Here is a 21,572-nt window from a genome sequence, read left to right on the forward strand (position 1 = left end):
AATATCTTAAAACCATAGCACAAGTGATGGATCACTGCATTCTTATTGCAACTTTTCCTATTTCCAAATGTTTGACAAACATCTCTCCAGTTGAAAACTGATTTGAAACAGCTTCAAAATTAGTTTGGAGTAAAAAAACCACTGAAGATGATGGGATTTATACAAAGTTTAAATATAGATAAGCTATCCTAAAATTCAACTTTAAGATAAGTGAACAAAGTTAGGTCCCACCAAGATTTGAAATCAGATTACTGGATTCAAAGTCCAAAGTGCTCACTATTACACCATGGAACCCATTATTAGAGAGTCTTCCTCTACTCAATATTGCTGATCTTTGAAATACTGAATGTTCTCCTGTTTTAGGTACATTTGGCATTTTTGTGTTTGCTGATGCTTTTATGTTTGGCCGGTTAGCTCAGTTGGTTAATAACGCCAAGGTCATGGGTTCAATCCCCATACGGGCCATGTGCTTTTTCTTGTTGTCCTACAAGAAATGCCAAGAAGGGATTTTATCCAGCGGCAAAGTGCATGAAGTGTGGGATGAATGCATTGGCTACAGTTAGCAGCCCTTGAAACTTGCTCGAGAACATCATAGACACATACATAATAGAGAATTTTTAAATCCATGTTAGGAATAAACAAAAATGTCATCCTTTGGCTGATGCAGCATTTCTCTATATGGCATACATAGAAAACTTTTTCTCAAATATAGCAATATGGCAAATCTAAGAAATGCTATGGCAAATTAATCAATCAGGACATTTATTTGGTGATTGAATCTACTATGGGGGACTAAGTTTTAAGACGAGAAGAAGAACAGACCTTTACTCTCATTAGTGCACACTGAAGAAGAAAATTCTTAAAACCAGAATATCTTAAAACCATAGCACAAGTGATGGATCGCTGCATTCTTATTGCAACTATTCCTATTTCCAAATGTTTGACAAACATCTCTCCAGTTGAAAACTGATTTGAAACAGTTTCAAAATTAGTTTGGAGTAAAGAAACCACTGAAGATGATGGGATTTATACAAAGTTTAAATATAGATAAGCTATCCTAAAATTCAACTTTAAGGAAATTGAACAAAGTTAGGTCCCACCAAGAATTGAAATCAGATTACTGGATTCAAAGTCCAAAGCGCTCACCATTACACCATGGAACCCATTATTAGAGAGTCTTCCTCTACTCAATATTGCTGATCTTTGAAATACTGAATGTTCTCCTGTTTTAGGTACATTTGGCATTTATGAGTTTGCTGATGCTTTATAGACACATACATAATAGAGAATTTTTAAATCCATGTTAGGAATAAACAAAAATGTCATCCTTTGGCTGATGCAGCATTTCTCTATATGGCATACATAGAAAACTTTTTCTCAAATATAGCAATATGGCAAATCTAAGAAATGCTATGGCAAATTAATCAATCAGGACATTTATTTGGTGATTGAATCTACTATGGGGGACTAAGTTTTAAGACGAGAAGAAGAACAGACCTTTACTCTCATTAGTGCACACTGAAGAAGAAAATTCTTAAAACCAGAATATCTTAAAACCATAGCACAAGTGATGGATCGCTGCATTCTTATTGCAACTATTCCTATTTCCAAATGTTTGACAAACATCTCTCCAGTTGAAAACTGATTTGAAACAGTTTCAAAATTAGTTTGGAGTAAAGAAACCACTGAAGATGATGGGATTTATACAAGTTTAAATATAGATAAGCTATCCTAAAATTCAACTTTAAGGAAATTGAACAAAGTTAGGTCCCACCAAGAATTGAAATCAGATTACTGGATTCAAAGTCCAAAGCGCTCACCATTACACCATGGAACCCATTATTAGAGAGTCTTCCTCTACTCAATATTGCTGATCTTTGAAATACTGAATGTTCTCCTGTTTTAGGTACATTTGGCATTTATGAGTTTGTGAATACTTTTATGTTTGGCCGGTTAGCTCAGTTGGTTAGAGCGTGGTGCTAATAACGCCAAGGTCATGTGTTCGATCCCCATACGGGCCATGTGCTTTTTCTTGTTGTCCTACAAGAAATGCCAAGAAGGGATTTTATCCAGCGGCAAAGTGCATGAAGTGTGGGATGAATGCATTGGCTACAGTTAGCAGCCCTTGAAACTTGCTAGAGAACATCATAGACACATACAAAACAGAGAATTTTTAAATCCATGTTAGGAATAAACAAAAATGTCATCCTTTGGCTGATGCAGCATTTCTCTATATGGCATACATAGAAAACTTTTTCTCAAATATAGCAATATGGCAAATCTAAGAAATGCTAAGGCAAATTAATCAATCAGGACATTTATTTGGTGATTGAATCTACTATGGGGGACTAAGTTTTAAGACGAGAAGAAGAACAGACCTTTACTCTCATTAGTGCACACTGAAGAAGAAAATTCTTAAAACCAGAATATCTTAAAACCATAGCACAAGTGATGGATCACTGCATTCTTATTGCAACTTTTCCTATTTCCAAATGTTTGACAAACATCTCTCCAGTTGAAAACTGATTTGAAACAGCTTCAAAATTAGTTTGGAGTAAAAAAACCACTGAAGATGATGGGATTTATACAAAGTTTAAATATAGATAAGCTATCCTAAAATTCAACTTTAAGATAAGTGAACAAAGTTAGGTCCCACCAAGATTTGAAATCAGATTACTGGATTCAAAGTCCAAAGTGCTCACTATTACACCATGGAACCCATTATTAGAGAGTCTTCCTCTACTCAATATTGCTGATCTTTGAAATACTGAATGTTCTCCTGTTTTAGGTACATTTGGCATTTTTGTGTTTGCTGATGCTTTTATGTTTGGCCGGTTAGCTCAGTTGGTTAATAACGCCAAGGTCATGGGTTCAATCCCCATACGGGCCATGTGCTTTTTCTTGTTGTCCTACAAGAAATGCCAAGAAGGGATTTTATCCAGCGGCAAAGTGCATGAAGTGTGGGATGAATGCATTGGCTACAGTTAGCAGCCCTTGAAACTTGCTCGAGAACATCATAGACACATACATAATAGAGAATTTTTAAATCCATGTTAGGAATAAACAAAAATGTCATCCTTTGGCTGATGCAGCATTTCTCTATATGGCATACATAGAAAACTTTTTCTCAAATATAGCAATATGGCAAATCTAAGAAATGCTATGGCAAATTAATCAATCAGGACATTTATTTGGTGATTGAATCTACTATGGGGGACTAAGTTTTAAGACGAGAAGAAGAACAGACCTTTACTCTCATTAGTGCACACTGAAGAAGAAAATTCTTAAAACCAGAATATCTTAAAACCATAGCACAAGTGATGGATCGCTGCATTCTTATTGCAACTATTCCTATTTCCAAATGTTTGACAAACATCTCTCCAGTTGAAAACTGATTTGAAACAGTTTCAAAATTAGTTTGGAGTAAAGAAACCACTGAAGATGATGGGATTTATACAAAGTTTAAATATAGATAAGCTATCCTAAAATTCAACTTTAAGGAAATTGAACAAAGTTAGGTCCCACCAAGAATTGAAATCAGATTACTGGATTCAAAGTCCAAAGCGCTCACCATTACACCATGGAACCCATTATTAGAGAGTCTTCCTCTACTCAATATTGCTGATCTTTGAAATACTGAATGTTCTCCTGTTTTAGGTACATTTGGCATTTATGAGTTTGCTGATGCTTTATAGACACATACATAATAGAGAATTTTTAAATCCATGTTAGGAATAAACAAAAATGTCATCCTTTGGCTGATGCAGCATTTCTCTATATGGCATACATAGAAAACTTTTTCTCAAATATAGCAATATGGCAAATCTAAGAAATGCTATGGCAAATTAATCAATCAGGACATTTATTTGGTGATTGAATCTACTATGGGGGACTAAGTTTTAAGACGAGAAGAAGAACAGACCTTTACTCTCATTAGTGCACACTGAAGAAGAAAATTCTTAAAACCAGAATATCTTAAAACCATAGCACAAGTGATGGATCGCTGCATTCTTATTGCAACTATTCCTATTTCCAAATGTTTGACAAACATCTCTCCAGTTGAAAACTGATTTGAAACAGTTTCAAAATTAGTTTGGAGTAAAGAAACCACTGAAGATGATGGGATTTATACAAGTTTAAATATAGATAAGCTATCCTAAAATTCAACTTTAAGGAAATTGAACAAAGTTAGGTCCCACCAAGAATTGAAATCAGTTTACTGGATTCAAAGTCCAAAGCGCTCACCATTACACCATGGAACCCATTATTAGAGAGTCTTCCTCTACTCAATATTGCTGATCTTTGAAATACTGAATGTTCTCCTGTTTTAGGTACATTTGGCATTTATGAGTTTGTGAATACTTTTATGTTTGGCCGGTTAGCTCAGTTGGTTAGAGCGTGGTGCTAATAACGCCAAGGTCATGTGTTCGATCCCCATACGGGCCATGTGCTTTTTCTTGTTGTCCTACAAGAAATGCCAAGAAGGGATTTTATCCAGCGGCAAAGTGCATGAAGTGTGGGATGAATGCATTGGCTACAGTTAGCAGCCCTTGAAACTTGCTAGAGAACATCATAGACACATACAAAACAGAGAATTTTTAAATCCATGTTAGGAATAAACAAAAATGTCATCCTTTGGCTGATGCAGCATTTCTCTATATGGCATACATAGAAAACTTTTTCTCAAATATAGCAATATGGCAAATCTAAGAAATGCTAAGGCAAATTAATCAATCAGGACATTTATTTGGTGATTGAATCTACTATGGGGGACTAAGTTTTAAGACGAGAAGAAGAACAGACCTTTACTCTCATTAGTGCACACTGAAGAAGAAAATTCTTAAAACCAGAATATCTTAAAACCATAGCACAAGTGATGGATCACTGCATTCTTATTGCAACTTTTCCTATTTCCAAATGTTTGACAAACATCTCTCCAGTTGAAAACTGATTTGAAACAGCTTCAAAATTAGTTTGGAGTAAAAAAACCACTGAAGATGATGGGATTTATACAAAGTTTAAATATAGATAAGCTATCCTAAAATTCAACTTTAAGATAAGTGAACAAAGTTAGGTCCCACCAAGATTTGAAATCAGATTACTGGATTCAAAGTCCAAAGTGCTCACTATTACACCATGGAACCCATTATTAGAGAGTCTTCCTCTACTCAATATTGCTGATCTTTGAAATACTGAATGTTCTCCTGTTTTAGGTACATTTGGCATTTTTGTGTTTGCTGATGCTTTTATGTTTGGCCGGTTAGCTCAGTTGGTTAGAGCGTGGTGCTAATAATGCCAAGGTCATGTGTTCAATCCCCATACGGGCCATGTGCTTTTTCTTGTTGTCCTACAAGAAATGCCAAGAAGGGATTTTATCCAGCTGCAAAGTGCATGAAGTGTGGGATGAATGCATTGGCTACAGTTAGCAGCCCTTGAAACTTGCTAGAGAACATCATAGACACATACAAAACAGAGAATTTTTAAATCCATGTTAGGAATAAACAAAAATGTCATCCTTTGGCTGATGCAGCATTTCTCTATATGGCATACATAGAAAACTTTTTCTCAAATATAGCAATATGGCAAATCTAAGAAATGCTATGGCAAATTAATCAATCAGGACATTTATTTGGTGATTGAATCTACTATGGGGGACTAAGTTTTAAGAAGAGAAGAAGAACAGACCTTTACTCTCATTAGTGCACACTGAAGAAGAAAATTCTTAAAACCAGAATATCTTAAAACCATAGCACAAGTGATGGATCACTGCATTCTTATTGCAACTTTCCTATTTCCAAATGTTTGACAAACATCTCTCCAGTTGAAAACTGATTTGAAACAGTTTCAAAATTAGTTTGGAGTAAAGAAACCACTGAAGATGATGGGATTTATACAAAGTTTAAATATAGATAAGCTATCCTAAAATTCAACTTTAAGGAAATTGAACAAAGTTAGGTCCCACCAAGATTTGAAATCAGATTACTGGATTCAAAGTCCAAAGTGCTCACTATTACACCATGGAACCCATTATTAGAGAGTCTTCCTTTACTCAATATTGCTGATCTTTGAAATACTGAATGTTCTCCTGTTTTAGGTACATTTGGCATTTTTGTGTTTGCTGATGCTTTTATGTTTGGCCGGTTAGCTCAGTTGGTTAATAACGCCAAGGTCATGGGTTCAATCCCCATACGGGCCATGTGCTTTTTCTTGTTGTCCTACAAGAAATGCCAAGAAGGGATTTTATCCAGCGGCAAAGTGCATGAAGTGTGGGATGAATGCATTGGCTACAGTTAGCAGCCCTTGAAACTTGCTCGAGAACATCATAGACACATACATAATAGAGAATTTTTAAATCCATGTTAGGAATAAACAAAAATGTCATCCTTTGGCTGATGCAGCATTTCTCTATATGGCATACATAGAAAACTTTTTCTCAAATATAGCAATATGGCAAATCTAAGAAATGCTATGGCAAATTAATCAATCAGGACATTTATTTGGTGATTGAATCTACTATGGGGGACTAAGTTTTAAGACGAGAAGAAGAACAGACCTTTACTCTCATTAGTGCACACTGAAGAAGAAAATTCTTAAAACCAGAATATCTTAAAACCATAGCACAAGTGATGGATCGCTGCATTCTTATTGCAACTATTCCTATTTCCAAATGTTTGACAAACATCTCTCCAGTTGAAAACTGATTTGAAACAGTTTCAAAATTAGTTTGGAGTAAAGAAACCACTGAAGATGATGGGATTTATACAAAGTTTAAATATAGATAAGCTATCCTAAAATTCAACTTTAAGGAAATTGAACAAAGTTAGGTCCCACCAAGAATTGAAATCAGATTACTGGATTCAAAGTCCAAAGCGCTCACCATTACACCATGGAACCCATTATTAGAGAGTTTTCCTCTACTCAATATTGCTGATCTTTGAAATACTGAATGTTCTCCTGTTTTAGGTACATTTGGCATTTATGAGTTTGCTGATGCTTTATGTTTGGCCGGTTAGCTCAGTTGGTTAGAGTGTGGTGCTAATAACGCCAAGGTCATGTGTTCGATCCCCATACGGGCCATGTGCTTTTTCTTGTTGTCCTACAAGAAATGCCAAGAAGGGATTTTATCCAGCGGCAAAGTGCATGAAGTGTGGGATGAATGCATTGGCTACAGTTAGCAGCCCTTGAAACTTGCTAGAGAACATCATAGACACATACAAAACAGAGAATTTTTAAATCCATGTTAGGAATAAACAAAAATGTCATCCTTTGGCTGATGCAGCATTTCTCTATATGGCATACATAGAAAACTTTTTCTCAAATATAGCAATATGGCAAATCTAAGAAATGCTAAGGCAAATTAATCAATCAGGACATTTATTTGGTGATTGAATCTACTATGGGGGACTAAGTTTTAAGACGAGAAGAAGAACAGACCTTTACTCTCATTAGTGCACACTGAAGAAGAAAATTCTTAAAACCAGAATATCTTAAAACCATAGCACAAGTGATGGATCACTGCATTCTTATTGCAACTTTTCCTATTTCCAAATGTTTGACAAACATCTCTCCAGTTGAAAACTGATTTGAAACAGCTTCAAAATTAGTTTGGAGTAAAAAAACCACTGAAGATGATGGGATTTATACAAAGTTTAAATATAGATAAGCTATCCTAAAATTCAACTTTAAGGAAATTGAACAAAGTTAGGTCCCACCAAGATTTGAAATCAGATTACTGGATTCAAAGTCCAAAGTGCTCACTATTACACCATGGAACCCATTATTAGTGAGTCTTCCTCTACTCAATATTGCTGATCTTTGAAATACTGAATGTTCTCCTGTTTAAGGTACATTTGGCATTTTTGTGTTTGGTGATGCTTTTATGTTTGGCCGGTTAGCTCAGTTGGTTAGAGCGTGGTGCTAATAACGCCAAGGTCATGTGTTCGATCCCCATACGGGCCATGTGCTTTTTCTTGTTGTCCTACAAGAAATGCCAAGAAGGGATTTTATCCAGCGGCAAAGTGCATGAAGTGTGGGATGAATGCATTGGCTACAGTTAGCAGCCCTTGAAACTTGCTAGAGAACATCATAGACACATAAAAAAAAGAGAATTTTTAAATCCATGTTAGGAATAAACAAAAATGTCATCCTTTGGCTGATTTAGCATTTCTCTATATGGCATACATAGAAAACTTTTTCTCAAATATAGCAATATGGCAAATCTAAGAAATGCTAAGGCAAATTAATCAATCAGGACATTTATTTGGTGATTGAATCTACTATGGGGGACTAAGTTTTAAGACGAGAAGAAGAACAGACCTTTACTCTCATTAGTGCACACTGAAGAAGAAAATTCTTAAAACCAGAATATCTTAAAACCATAGCACAAGTGATGGATCACTGCATTCTTATTGCAACTTTTCCTATTTCCAAATGTTTGACAAACATCTCTCCAGTTGAAAACTGATTTGAAACAGCTTCAAAATTAGTTTGGAGTAAAAAAACCACTGAAGATGATGGGATTTATACAAAGTTTAAATATAGATAAGCTATCCTAAAATTCAACTTTAAGGAAATTGAACAAAGTTAGGTCCCACCAAGAATTGAAATCAGATTACTGGATTCAAAGTCCAAAGCGCTCACCATTACACCATGGAACCCATTATTAGAGAGTCTTCCTCTACTCAATATTGCTGATCTTTGAAATACTGAATGTTCTCCTGTTTTAGGTACATTTGGCATTCATGAGTTTGCTAATGCTTTTATGTTTAGCCGGTTAGCTCAGTTGGTTAGAGCATGGTGCTAATAACGCCAATGTCATGTGTTCGATCCCCATACGGGCCATGTGCTTTTTCTTGTTGTCCTACAAGAAATGCCAAGAAGGGATTTTATCCAGCGGCAAAGTGCATGAAGTGTGGGATGAATGCATTGGCTACAGTTAGCAGCCCTTGAAACTTGCTAGAGAACATCATAGACACATACAAAACAGAGAATTTTTAAATCCATGTTAGGAATAAACAAAAATGTCATCCTTTGGCTGATGCAGCATTTCTCTATATGGCATACATAGAAAACTTTTTCTCAAATATAGCAATATGGCAAATCTAAGAAATGCTAAGGCAAATTAATCAATCAGGACATTTATTTGGTGATTGAATCTACTATGGGGGACTAAGTTTTAAGACGAGAAGAAGAACAGACCTTTACTCTCATTAGTGCACACTGAAGAAGAAAATTCTTAAAACCAGAATATCTTAAAACCATAGAACAAGTGATGGATCACTGCATTCTTATTGCAACTATTCCTATTTCCAAATGTTTGACAAACATCTCTCCAGTTGAAAACTGATTTGAAACAGTTTCAAAATTAGTTTGGAGTAAAGAAACCACTGAAGATGATGGGATTTATACAAAGTTTAAATATAGATAAGCTATCCTAAAATTCAACTTTAAGGAAATTGAACAAAGTTAGGTCCCACCAAGAATTGAAATCAGATTACTGGATTCAAAGTCCAAAGCGCTCCCCATTACACCATGGAACCCATTATTAGAGAGTCTTCCTCTACTCAATATTGCTGATATTTGAAATACTGAATGTTCTCCTGTTTTAGGTACATTTGGCATTTATGAGTTTGCTGATGCTTTTATGTTTGGCCGGTTAGCTCAGTTGGTTAGAGCGTGGTGCTAATAACGCCAAGGTCATGTGTTCGATCCCCATACGGGCCATGTGCTTTTTCTTGTTGTCCTACAAGAAATGCCAAGAAGGGATTTTATCCAGCGGCAAAGTGCATGAAGTGTGGGATGAATGCATTGGCTACAGTTAGCAGCCCTTGAAACTTGCTAGAGAACATCATAGACACATACAAAACAGAGAATTTTTAAATCCATGTTAGGAATAAACAAAAATGTCATCCTTTGGCTGATGCAGCATTTCTCTATATGGCATACATAGAAAACTTTTTCTCAAATATAGCAATATGGCAAATCTAAGAAATGCTAAGGCAAATTAATCAATCAGGACATTTATTTGGTGATTGAATCTACTATGGGGGACTAAGTTTTAAGAAGAGAAGAAGAACAGACCTTTACTCTCATTAGTGCACACTGAAGAAGAAAATTCTTAAAACCAGAATATCTTAAAACCATAGCACAAGTGATGGATCACTGCATTCTTATTGCAACTTTTCCTATTTCCAAATGTTTGACAAACATCTCTCCAGTTGAAAACTGAATTGAAACAGTTTCAAAATTAGTTTGGAGTAAAGAAACCACTGAAGATGATGGAATTTATACAAAGTTTAAATATAGATAAGCTATCCTAAAATTCAACTTTAAGGAAATTGAACAAAGTTAGGTCCCACCAAGATTTGAAATCAGATTACTGGATTCAAAGTCCAAAGTGCTCACCATTACACCATGGAACCCATTGTTTGAGAGTCTTCCTCTACTCAATATTGCTGATCTTTGAAATACTGAATGTTCTCCTGTTTTAGGTACATTTGGCATTCATGAGTTTGCTAATGCTTTTATGTTTGGCCGGTTAGCTCAGTTGGTTAGAGCATGGTGCTAATAACGCCAATGTCATGTGTTCGATCCCCATACGGGCCATGTGCTTTTTCTTGTTGTCCTACAAGAAATGCCAAGAAGGGATTTTATCCAGCGGCAAAGTGCATGAAGTGTGGGATGAATGCATTGGCTACAGTTAGCAGCCCTTGAAACTTGCTAGAGAACATCATAGACACATACAAAACAGAGAATTTTTAAATCCATGTTAGGAATAAACAAAAATGTCATCCTTTGGCTGATGCAGCATTTCTCTATATGGCATACATAGAAAACTTTTTCTCAAATATAGCAATATGGCAAATCTAAGAAATGCTAAGGCAAATTAATCAAACAGGACATTTATTTGGTGATTGAATCTACTATGGGGGACTAAGTTTTAAGACGAGAAGAAGAACAGACCTTTACTCTCATTAGTGCACACTGAAGAAGAAAATTCTTAAAACCAGAATATCTTAAAACCATAGCACAAGTGATGGATCACTGCATTCTTATTGCAACTTTTCCTATTTCCAAATGTTTGACAAACATCTCTCCAGTTGGAAACTGATTTGAAACAGCTTCAAAATTAGTTTGGAGTAAAAAAACCACTGAAGATGATGGGATTTATACAAAGTTTAAATATAGATAAGCTATCCTAAAATTCAACTTTAAGGAAATTGAACAAAGTTAGGTCCCACCAAGATTTGAAATCAGATTACTGGATTCAAAGTCCAAAGTGCTCACTATTACACCATGGAACCCATTATTAGAGAGTCTTCCTCTACTCAATATTGCTGATCTTTGAAATACTGAATGTTCTCCTGTTTTAGGTACATTTGGCATTTTTGTGTTTGCTGATGCTTTTATGTTTGGCCGGTTAGCTCAGTTGGTTAGAGTGTGGTGTTAATAACGCCAAGGTCATGTGTTCGATCCCCATATGGGCCACGTGCTTTTTCTTGTTGTCCTACAAGAAATGCCAAGAAGGGATTTTATCCAGCGGCAAAGTGCATGAAGTGTGGGATGAATGCATTGGCTACAGTTAGCAGCCCTTGAAACTTGCTAGAGAACATCATAGACACATACAAAACAGAGAATTTTTAAATCCATGTTAGGAATAAACAAAAATGTCATCCTTTGGCTGATGCAGCATTTCTCTATATGGCATACATAGAAAACTTTTTCTCAAATATAGCAATATGGCAAATCTAAGAAATGCTAAGGCAAATTAATCAATCAGGACATGTATTTGGTGATTGAATCTACTATGGGGGACTAAGTTTTAAGAAGAGAAGAAGAACAGACCTTTACTCTCATTAGTGCACACTGAAGAAGAAAATTCTTAAAACCAGAATATCTTAAAACCATAGCACAAGTGATGGATCACTGCATTCTTATTGCAACTTTTCCTATTTCCAAATGTTTGACAAACATCTCTCCAGTTGAAAACTGAATTGAAACAGTTTCAAAATTAGTTTGGAGTAAAGAAACCACTGAAGATGATGGAATTTATACAAAGTTTAAATATAGATAAGCTATCCTAAAATTCAACTTTAAGGAAATTGAACAAAGTTAGGTCCCACCAAGATTTGAAATCAGATTACTGGATTCAAAGTCGAAAGTGCTCACCATTACACCATGGAACCCATTGTTTGAGAGTCTTCCTCTACTCAATATTGCTGATCTTTGAAATACTGAATGTTCTCCTGTTTTAGGTACATTTGGCATTTATCAGTTTGCTGATGCTTTTATGTTTGGCTGGTTAGCTCAGTTGGTTAGAGCATGGTGCTAATAATGCCAAGGTCATGTGTTCGATCCCCATGTTCTTTTTCTTGTTGTCCTACAAGAAATGCCAAGAAGGGATTTTATCCAGCGGCAAAGTGCATGAAGTGTGGGATGAATGCATTGGCTACAGTTAGCAGCCCTTGAAACTTGCTAGAGAACATCATAGACACATACAAAACAGAGAATTTTTAAATCCATGTTAGGAATAAACAAAAATGTCATCCTTTGGCTGATGCAGCATTTCTCTATATGGCATACATAGAAAACTTTTTCTCAAATATAGCAATATGGCAAATCTAAGAAATGCTAAGGCAAATTAATCAATCAGGACATTTATTTGGTGATTGAATCTACTATGGGGGACTAAGTTTTAAGAAGAGAAGAAGAACAGACCTTTACTCTCATTAGTGCACACTGAAGAAGAAAATTCTTAAAACCAGAATATCTTAAAACCATAGCACAAGTGATGGATCACTGCATTCTTATTGCAACTTTTCCTATTTCCAAATGTTTGACAAACATCTCTCCAGTTGAAAACTGAATTGAAACAGTTTCAAAATTAGTTTGGAGTAAAGAAACCACTGAAGATGATGGAATTTATACAAAGTTTAAATATAGATAAGCTATCCTAAAATTCAACTTTAAGGAAATTGAACAAAGTTAGGTCCCACCAAGATTTGAAATCAGATTACTGGATTCAAAGTCCAAAGTGCTCACCATTACACCATGGAACCCATTGTTTGAGAGTCTTCCTCTACTCAATATTGCTGATCTTTGAAATACTGAATGTTCTCCTGTTTTAGGTACATTTGGCATTCATGAGTTTGCTAATGCTTTTATGTTTGGCCGGTTAGCTCAGTTGGTTAGAGCATGGTGCTAATAACACCAATGTCATGTGTTCGATCCCCATACGGGCCATGTGCTTTTTCTTGTTGTCCTACAAGAAATGCCAAGAAGGGATTTTATCCAGCGGCAAAGTGCATGAAGTGTGGGATGAATGCATTGGCTACAGTTAGCAGCCCTTGAAACTTGCTAGAGAACATCATAGACACATACAAAACAGAGAATTTTTAAATCCATGTTAGGAATAAACAAAAATGTCATCCTTTGGCTGATGCAGCATTTCTCTATATGGCATACATAGAAAACTTTTTCTCAAATATAGCAATATGGCAAATCTAAGAAATGCTAAGGCAAATTAATCAATCAGGACATTTATTTGGTGATTGAATCTACTATGGGGGACTAAGTTTTAAGAAGAGAAGAAGAACAGACCTTTACTCTCATTAGTGCACACTGAAGAAGAAAATTCTTAAAACCAGAATATCTTAAAACCATAGCACAAGTGATGGATCACTGCATTCTTATTGCAACTTTTCCTATTTCCAAATGTTTGACAAACATCTCTCCAGTTGGAAACTGATTTGAAACAGCTTCAAAATTAGTTTGGAGTAAAAAAACCACTGAAGATGATGGGATTTATACAAAGTTTAAATATAGATAAGCTATCCTAAAATTCAACTTTAAGGAAATTGAACAAAGTTAGGTCCCACCAAGATTTGAAATCAGATTACTGGATTCAAAGTCCAAAGTGCTCACTATTACACCATGGAACCCATTATTAGAGAGTCTTCCTCTACTCAATATTGCTGATCTTTGAAATACTGAATGTTCTCCTGTTTTAGGTACATTTGGCATTTTTGTGTTTGCTGATGCTTTTATGTTTGGCCGGTTAGCTCAGTTGGTTAGAGTGTGGTGTTAATAACGCCAAGGTCATGTGTTCGATCCCCATATGGGCCATGTGCTTTTTCTTGTTGTCCTACAAGAAATGCCAAGAAGGGATTTTATCCAGCGGCAAAGTGCATGAAGTGTGGGATGAATGCATTGGCTACAGTTAGCAGCCCTTGAAACTTGCTAGAGAACATCATAGACACATACAAAACAGAGAATTTTTAAATCCATGTTAGGAATAAACAAAAATGTCATCCTTTGGCTGATGCAGCATTTCTCTATATGGCATACATAGAAAACTTTTTCTCAAATATAGCAATATGGCAAATCTAAGAAATGCTAAGGCAAATTAATCAATCAGGACATTTATTTGGTGATTGAATCTACTATGGGGGACTAAGTTTTAAGAAGAGAAGAAGAACAGACCTTTACTCTCATTAGTGCACACTGAAGAAGAAAATTCTTAAAACCAGAATATCTTAAAACCATAGCACAAGTGATGGATCACTGCATTCTTATTGCAACTTTTCCTATTTCCAAATGTTTGACAAACATCTCTCCAGTTGAAAACTGAATTGAAACAGTTTCAAAATTAGTTTGGAGTAAAGAAACCACTGAAGATGATGGAATTTATACAAAGTTTAAATATAGATAAGCTATCCTAAAATTCAACTTTAAGGAAATTGAACAAAGTTAGGTCCCACCAAGATTTGAAATCAGATTACTGGATTCAAAGTCGAAAGTGCTCACCATTACACCATGGAACCCATTGTTTGAGAGTCTTCCTCTACTCAATATTGCTGATCTTTGAAATACTGAATGTTCTCCTGTTTTAGGTACATTTGGCATTTATCAGTTTGCTGATGCTTTTATGTTTGGCTGGTTAGCTCAGTTGGTTAGAGCATGGTGCTAATAATGCCAAGGTCATGTGTTCGATCCCCATGTTCTTTTTCTTGTTGTCCTACAAGAAATGCCAAGAAGGGATTTTATCCAGCGGCAAAGTGCATGAAGTGTGGGATGAATGCATTGGCTACAGTTAGCAGCCCTTGAAACTTGCTAGAGAACATCATAGACACATACAAAACAGAGAATTTTTAAATCCATGTTAGGAATAAACAAAAATGTCATCCTTTGGCTGATGCAGCATTTCTCTATATGGCATACATAGAAAACTTTTTCTCAAATATAGCAATATGGCAAATCTAAGAAATGCTAAGGCAAATTAATCAATCAGGACATTTATTTGGTGATTGAATCTACTATGGGGGACTAAGTTTTAAGAAGAGAAGAAGAACAGACCTTTACTCTCATTAGTGCACACTGAAGAAGAAAATTCTTAAAACCAGAATATCTTAAAACCATAGCACAAGTGATGGATCACTGCATTCTTATTGCAACTTTTCCTATTTCCAAATGTTTGACAAACATCTCTCCAGTTGAAAACTGAATTGAAACAGTTTCAAAATTAGTTTGGAGTAAAGAAACCACTGAAGATGATGGAATTTATACAAAGTTTAAATATAGATAAGCTATCCTAAAATTCAACTTTAAGGAAATTGAACAAAGTTAGGTCCCACCAAGATTTGAAATCAGATTACTGGATTCAAAGTCCAAAGTGCTCACCATTACACCATGGAACCCATTGTTTGAGAGTCTTCCTCTACTCAATATTGCTGATCTTTGAAATACTGAATGTTCTCCTGTTTTAGGTACATTTGGCATTCATGAGTTTGCTAATGCTTTTATGTTTGGCCGGTTAGCTCAGTTGGTTAGAGCATGGTGCTAATAACACCAATGTCATGTGTTCGATCCCCATATGGGCCATGTGCTTTTTCTTGTTGTCCTACAAGAAATGCCAAGAAGGGATTTTATCCAGCGGCAAAGTGCATGAAGTGTGGGATGAATGCATTGGCTACAGTTAGCAGCCCTTGAAACTTGCTAGAGAACATCATAGACACATACAAAACAGAGAATTTTTAAATCCATGTTAGGAATAAACAAAAATGTCATCCTTTGGCTGATGCAGCATTTCTCTATATGGCATACATAGAAAACTTTTTCTCAAATATAGCAATATGGCAAATCTAAGAAATGCTAAGGCAAATTAATCAATCAGGACATTTATTTGGTGATTGAATCTACTATGGGGGACTAAGTTTTAAGAAGAGAAGAAGAACAGACCTTTACTCTCATTAGTGCACACTGAAGAAGAAAATTCTTAAAACCAGAATATCTTAAAACCATAGCACAAGTGATGGATCACTGCATTCTTATTGCAACTTTTCCTATTTCCAAATGTTTGACAAACATCTCTCCAGTTGGAAACTGATTTGAAACAGCTTCAAAATTAGTTTGGAGTAAAAAAACCACTGAAGATGATGGGATTTATACAAAGTTTAAATATAGATAAGCTATCCTAAAATTCAACTTTAAGGAAATTGAACAAAGTTAGGTCCCACCAAGATTTGAAATCAGATTACTGGATTCAAAGTCCAAAGTGCTCACTATTACACCATGGAACCCATTATTAGAGAGTCTTCCTCTACTCAATATTGCTGATCTTTGAAATACTGAATGTTCTCCTGTTTTAGGTACATTTGGCATTTTTGTGTTTGCTGATGCTTTTATGTTTGGCCGGTTAGCTCAGTTGGTTAGAGTGTGGTGTTAATAACGCCAAGGTCATGTGTTCGATCCCCATATGGGCCATGTGCTTTTTCTTGTTGTCCTACAAGAAATGCCAAGAAGGGATTTTATCCAGCGGCAAAGTGCATGAAGTGTGGGATGAATGCATTGGCTACAGTTAGCAGCCCTTGAAACTTGCTAGAGAACATCATAGACACATACAAAACAGAGAATTTTTAAATCCATGTTAGGAATAAACAAAAATGTCATCCTTTGGCTGATGCAGCATTTCTCTATATGGCATACATAGAAAACTTTTTCTCAAATATAGCAATATGGCAAATCTAAGAAATGCTAAGGCAAATTAATCAATCAGGACATTTATTTGGTGATTGAATCTACTATGGGGGACTAAGTTTTAAGAAGAGAAGAAGAACAGACCTTTACTCTCATTAGTGCACACTGAAGAAGAAAATTCTTAAAACCAGAATATCTTAAAACCATAGCACAAGTGATGGATCACTGCATTCTTATTGCAACTTTTCCTATTTCCAAATGTTTGACAAACATCTCTCCAGTTGAAAACTGAATTGAAACAGTTTCAAAATTAGTTTGGAGTAAAGAAACCACTGAAGATGATGGAATTTATACAAAGTTTAAATATAGATAAGCTATCCTAAAATTCAACTTTAAGGAAATTGAACAAAGTTAGGTCCCACCAAGATTTGAAATCAGATTACTGGATTCAAAGTCGAAAGTGCTCACCATTACACCATGGAACCCATTGTTTGAGAGTCTTCCTCTACTCAATATTGCTGATCTTTGAAATACTGAATGTTCTCCTGTTTTAGGTACATTTGGCATTTATCAGTTTGCTGATGCTTTTATGTTTGGCTGGTTAGCTCAGTTGGTTAGAGCATGGTGCTAATAATGCCAAGGTCATGTGTTCGATCCCCATGTTCTTTTTCTTGTTGTCCTACAAGAAATGCCAAGAAGGGATTTTATCCAGCGGCAAAGTGCATGAAGTGTGGGATGAATGCATTGGCTACAGTTAGCAGCCCTTGAAACTTGCTAGAGAACATCATAGACACATACAAAACAGAGAATTTTTAAATCCATGTTAGGAATAAACAAAAATGTCATCCTTTGGCTGATGCAGCATTTCTCTATATGGCATACATAGAAAACTTTTTCTCAAATATAGCAATATGGCAAATCTAAGAAATGCTAAGGCAAATTAATCAATCAGGACATTTATTTGGTGATTGAATCTACTATGGGGGACTAAGTTTTAAGAAGAGAAGAAGAACAGACCTTTACTCTCATTAGTGCACACTGAAGAAGAAAATTCTTAAAACCAGAATATCTTAAAACCATAGCACAAGTGATGGATCACTGCATTCTTATTGCAACTTTTCCTATTTCCAAATGTTTGACAAACATCTCTCCAGTTGAAAACTGAATTGAAACAGTTTCAAAATTAGTTTGGAGTAAAGAAACCACTGAAGATGATGGAATTTATACAAAGTTTAAATATAGATAAGCTATCCTAAAATTCAACTTTAAGGAAATTGAACAAAGTTAGGTCCCACCAAGATTTGAAATCAGATTACTGGATTCAAAGTCCAAAGTGCTCACCATTACACCATGGAACCCATTGTTTGAGAGTCTTCCTCTACTCAATATTGCTGATCTTTGAAATACTGAATGTTCTCCTGTTTTAGGTACATTTGGCATTTATCAGTTTGCTGATGCTTTTATGTTTGGCCGGTTAGCTCAGTTGGTTAGAGCGTGGTGCTAATAATGCCAAGGTCATGTGTTCGATCCCCATATGGGCTATGTGCTTTTTCTTGTTGTCCTACAAGAAATGCCAAGAAGGGATTTTATCCAGCTGCAAAGTGCATGAAGTGTGGGATGAATGCATTGGCTACAGTTAGCAGCCCTTGAAACTTGCTAGAGAACATCATAGACACATACAAAACAGAGAATTTTTAAATCCATGTTAGGAATAAACAAAAATGTCATCCTTTGGCTGATGCAGCATTTCTCTATATGGCATACATAGAAAACTTTTTCTCAAATATAGCAATATGGCAAATCTAAGAAATGCTATGGCAAATTAATCAATCAGGACATTTATTTGGTGATTGAATCTACTATGGGGGACTAAGTTTTAAGAAGAGAAGAAGAACAGACCTTTACTCTCATTAGTGCACACTGAAGAAGAAAATTGTTAAAACCAGAATATCTTAAAACCATAGCACAAGTGATGGATCACTGCATTCTTATTGCAACTTTTCCTATTTCCAAATGTTTGACAAACATCTCTCCAGTTGAAAACTGATTTGAAACAGCTTCAAAATTAGTTTGGAGTAAAAAAACCACTGAAGATGATGGGATTTATACAAAGTTTAAATATAGATAAGCTATCCTAAAATTCAACTTTAAGGAAATTGAACAAAGTTAGGTCCCACCAAGAATTGAAATCAGATTACTGGATTCAAAGTCCAAAGCGCTCACCATTACACCATGGAACCCATTATTAGAGAGTCTTCCTCTACTCAATATTGCTGATCTTTGAAATACTGAATGTTCTCCTGTTTTAGGTACATTTGGCATTCATGAGTTTGCTAATGCTTTTATGTTTGGCCGGTTAGCTCAGTTGGTTAGAGCATGGTGCTAATAACGCCAATGTCATGTGTTCGATCCCCATACAGGCCATGTGCTTTTTCTTGTTGTCCTACAAGAAATGCCAAGAAGGGATTTTATCCAGCGGCAAAGTGCATGAAGTGTGGGATGAATGCATTGGCTACAGTTAGCAGCCCTTGAAACTTGCTAGAGAACATCATAGACACATACAAAACAGAGAATTTTTAAATCCATGTTAGGAATAAACAAAAATGTCATCCTTTGGCTGATGCAGCATTTCTCTATATGGCATACATAGAAAACTTTTTCTCAAATATAGCAATATGGCAAATCTAAGAAATGCTATGGCAAATTAATCAATCAGGACATTTATTTGGTGATTGAATCTACTATGGGGGACTAAGTTTTAAGAAGAGAAGAAGAACAGACCTTTACTCTCATTAGTGCACACTGAAGAAGAAAATTCTTAAAACCAGAATATCTTAAAACCATAGCACAAGTGATTTATCACTGCATTCTTATTGCAACTTTTCCTATTTCCAAATGTTTGACAAACATCTCTCCAGTTGAAAACTGATTTGAAACAGTTTCAAAATTAGTTTGGAGTAAAGAAACCACTGAAGATGATGGGATTTATACAAAGTTTAAATATAGATAAGCTATCCTAAAATTCAACTTTAAGGAAATTGAACAAAGTTAGGTCCCACCAAGATTTGAAATCAGATTACTGGATTCAAAGTCCAAAGTGCTCACTATTACACCATGGAACCCATTATTAGAGAGTCTTCCTCTACTCAATATTGCTGATCTTTGAAATACTGAATGTTCTCCTGCTTTAGGTACATTTGGCATTTTTGTGTTTGCTGATGCTTTTATGTTTGGCCGGTTAGCTCAGTTGGTTAGAGCGTGGTGCTAATAACGCCAAGGTCATGTGTTCGATCCCCATATGGGCCACGTGCTTTTTCTTGTTGTCCTACAAGAAATGCCAAGAAGGGATTTTATCCAGCGGCAAAGTGCATGAAGTGTGGGATGAATGCATTGGCTACAGTTAGCAGCCCTTGAAACTTGCTAGAGAACATCATAGACACATACAAAACAGAGAATTTTTAAATCCATGTTAGGAATAAACAAAAATGTCATCCTTTGGCTGATGCAGCATTTCTCTATATGGCATACATAGAAAACTTTTTCTCAAATATAGCAATATGGCAAATCTAAGAAATGCTAAGGCAAATTAATCAATCAGGACATTTATTTGGTGATTGAATCTACTATGGGGGACTAAGTTTTAAGAAGAGAAGAAGAACAGACCTTTACTCTCATTAGTGCACACTGAAGAAGAAAATTCTTAAAACCAGAATATCTTAAAACCATAGCACAAGTGATGGATCACTGCATTCTTATTGCAACTTTTCCTATTTCCAAATGTTTGACAAACATCTCTCCAGTTGAAAACTGAATTGAAACAGTTTCAAAATTAGTTTGGAGTAAAGAAACCACTGAAGATGATGGAATTTATACAAAGTTTAAATATAGATAAGCTATCCTAAAATTCAACTTTAAGGAAATTGAACAAAGTTAGGTCCCACCAAGATTTGAAATCAGATTACTGGATTCAAAGTCGAAAGTGCTCACCATTACACCATGGAACCCATTGTTTGAGAGTCTTCCTCTACTCAATATTGCTGATCTTTGAAATACTGAATGTTCTCCTGCTTTAGGTACATTTGGCATTTATCAGTTTGCTGATGCTTTTATGTTTGGCCGGTTAGCTCAGTTGGTTAGAGCGTGGTGCTAATAACGCCAAGGTCATGTGTTCGATCCCCATATGGGCCACGTGCTTTTTCTTGTTGTCCTACAAGAAATGCCAAGAAGGGATTTTATCCAGCGGCAAAGTGCATGAAGTGTGGGATGAATGCATTGGCTACAGTTAGCAGCCCTTGAAACTTGCTAGAGAACATCATAGACACATACAAAACAGAGAATTTTTAAATCCATGTTAGGAATAAACAAAAATGTCATCCTTTGGCTGATGCAGCATTTCTCTATATGGCATACATAGAAAACTTTTTCTCAAATATAGCAATATGGCAAATCTAAGAAATGCTAAGGCAAATTAATCAATCAGGACATTTATTTGGTGATTGAATCTACTATGGGGGACTAAGTTTTAAGAAGAGAAGAAGAACAGACCTTTACTCTCATTAGTGCACACTGAAGAAGAAAATTCTTAAAACCAGAATATC

The 21,572-nt window shown here is 35.6% G+C and overlaps 7 non-coding genes across 7 annotated transcripts; all 7 read left to right on the top strand.

Moving 5' to 3' along the window:
* Positions 1-1,947: 1,947 nt before the first annotated feature.
* Positions 1,948-2,021, top strand: TRNAI-AAU (transfer RNA isoleucine (anticodon AAU)). Its single transcript has one exon. It is a non-coding gene; the product is annotated as a tRNA-Ile (tRNA).
* Positions 2,022-4,372: 2,351 nt separating this feature from the next.
* On the top strand, positions 4,373-4,446 carry TRNAI-AAU (transfer RNA isoleucine (anticodon AAU)). The gene has a single exon. It is a non-coding gene; the product is annotated as a tRNA-Ile (tRNA).
* Positions 4,447-7,003: 2,557 nt separating this feature from the next.
* On the top strand, positions 7,004-7,077 carry TRNAI-AAU (transfer RNA isoleucine (anticodon AAU)). Its single transcript has one exon. It is a non-coding gene; the product is annotated as a tRNA-Ile (tRNA).
* Positions 7,078-7,885: 808 nt separating this feature from the next.
* TRNAI-AAU (transfer RNA isoleucine (anticodon AAU)) lies at positions 7,886-7,959 on the top strand. Its single transcript has one exon. It is a non-coding gene; the product is annotated as a tRNA-Ile (tRNA).
* Positions 7,960-9,649: 1,690 nt separating this feature from the next.
* Positions 9,650-9,723, top strand: TRNAI-AAU (transfer RNA isoleucine (anticodon AAU)). The gene has a single exon. It is a non-coding gene; the product is annotated as a tRNA-Ile (tRNA).
* A 10,483-nt stretch (positions 9,724-20,206) lies between these two features.
* TRNAI-AAU (transfer RNA isoleucine (anticodon AAU)) lies at positions 20,207-20,280 on the top strand. Its single transcript has one exon. It is a non-coding gene; the product is annotated as a tRNA-Ile (tRNA).
* An 808-nt stretch (positions 20,281-21,088) lies between these two features.
* On the top strand, positions 21,089-21,162 carry TRNAI-AAU (transfer RNA isoleucine (anticodon AAU)). Its single transcript has one exon. It is a non-coding gene; the product is annotated as a tRNA-Ile (tRNA).
* The last annotated feature ends 410 nt before the right edge of the window (positions 21,163-21,572 follow it).

Source organism: Taudactylus pleione, unplaced genomic scaffold (genome assembly GCF_031769625.1).
Source record: "Taudactylus pleione unplaced genomic scaffold, aTauple2 ptg000085l, whole genome shotgun sequence".
Classification (NCBI taxonomy): domain Eukaryota; kingdom Metazoa; phylum Chordata; class Amphibia; order Anura; family Myobatrachidae; genus Taudactylus; species Taudactylus pleione.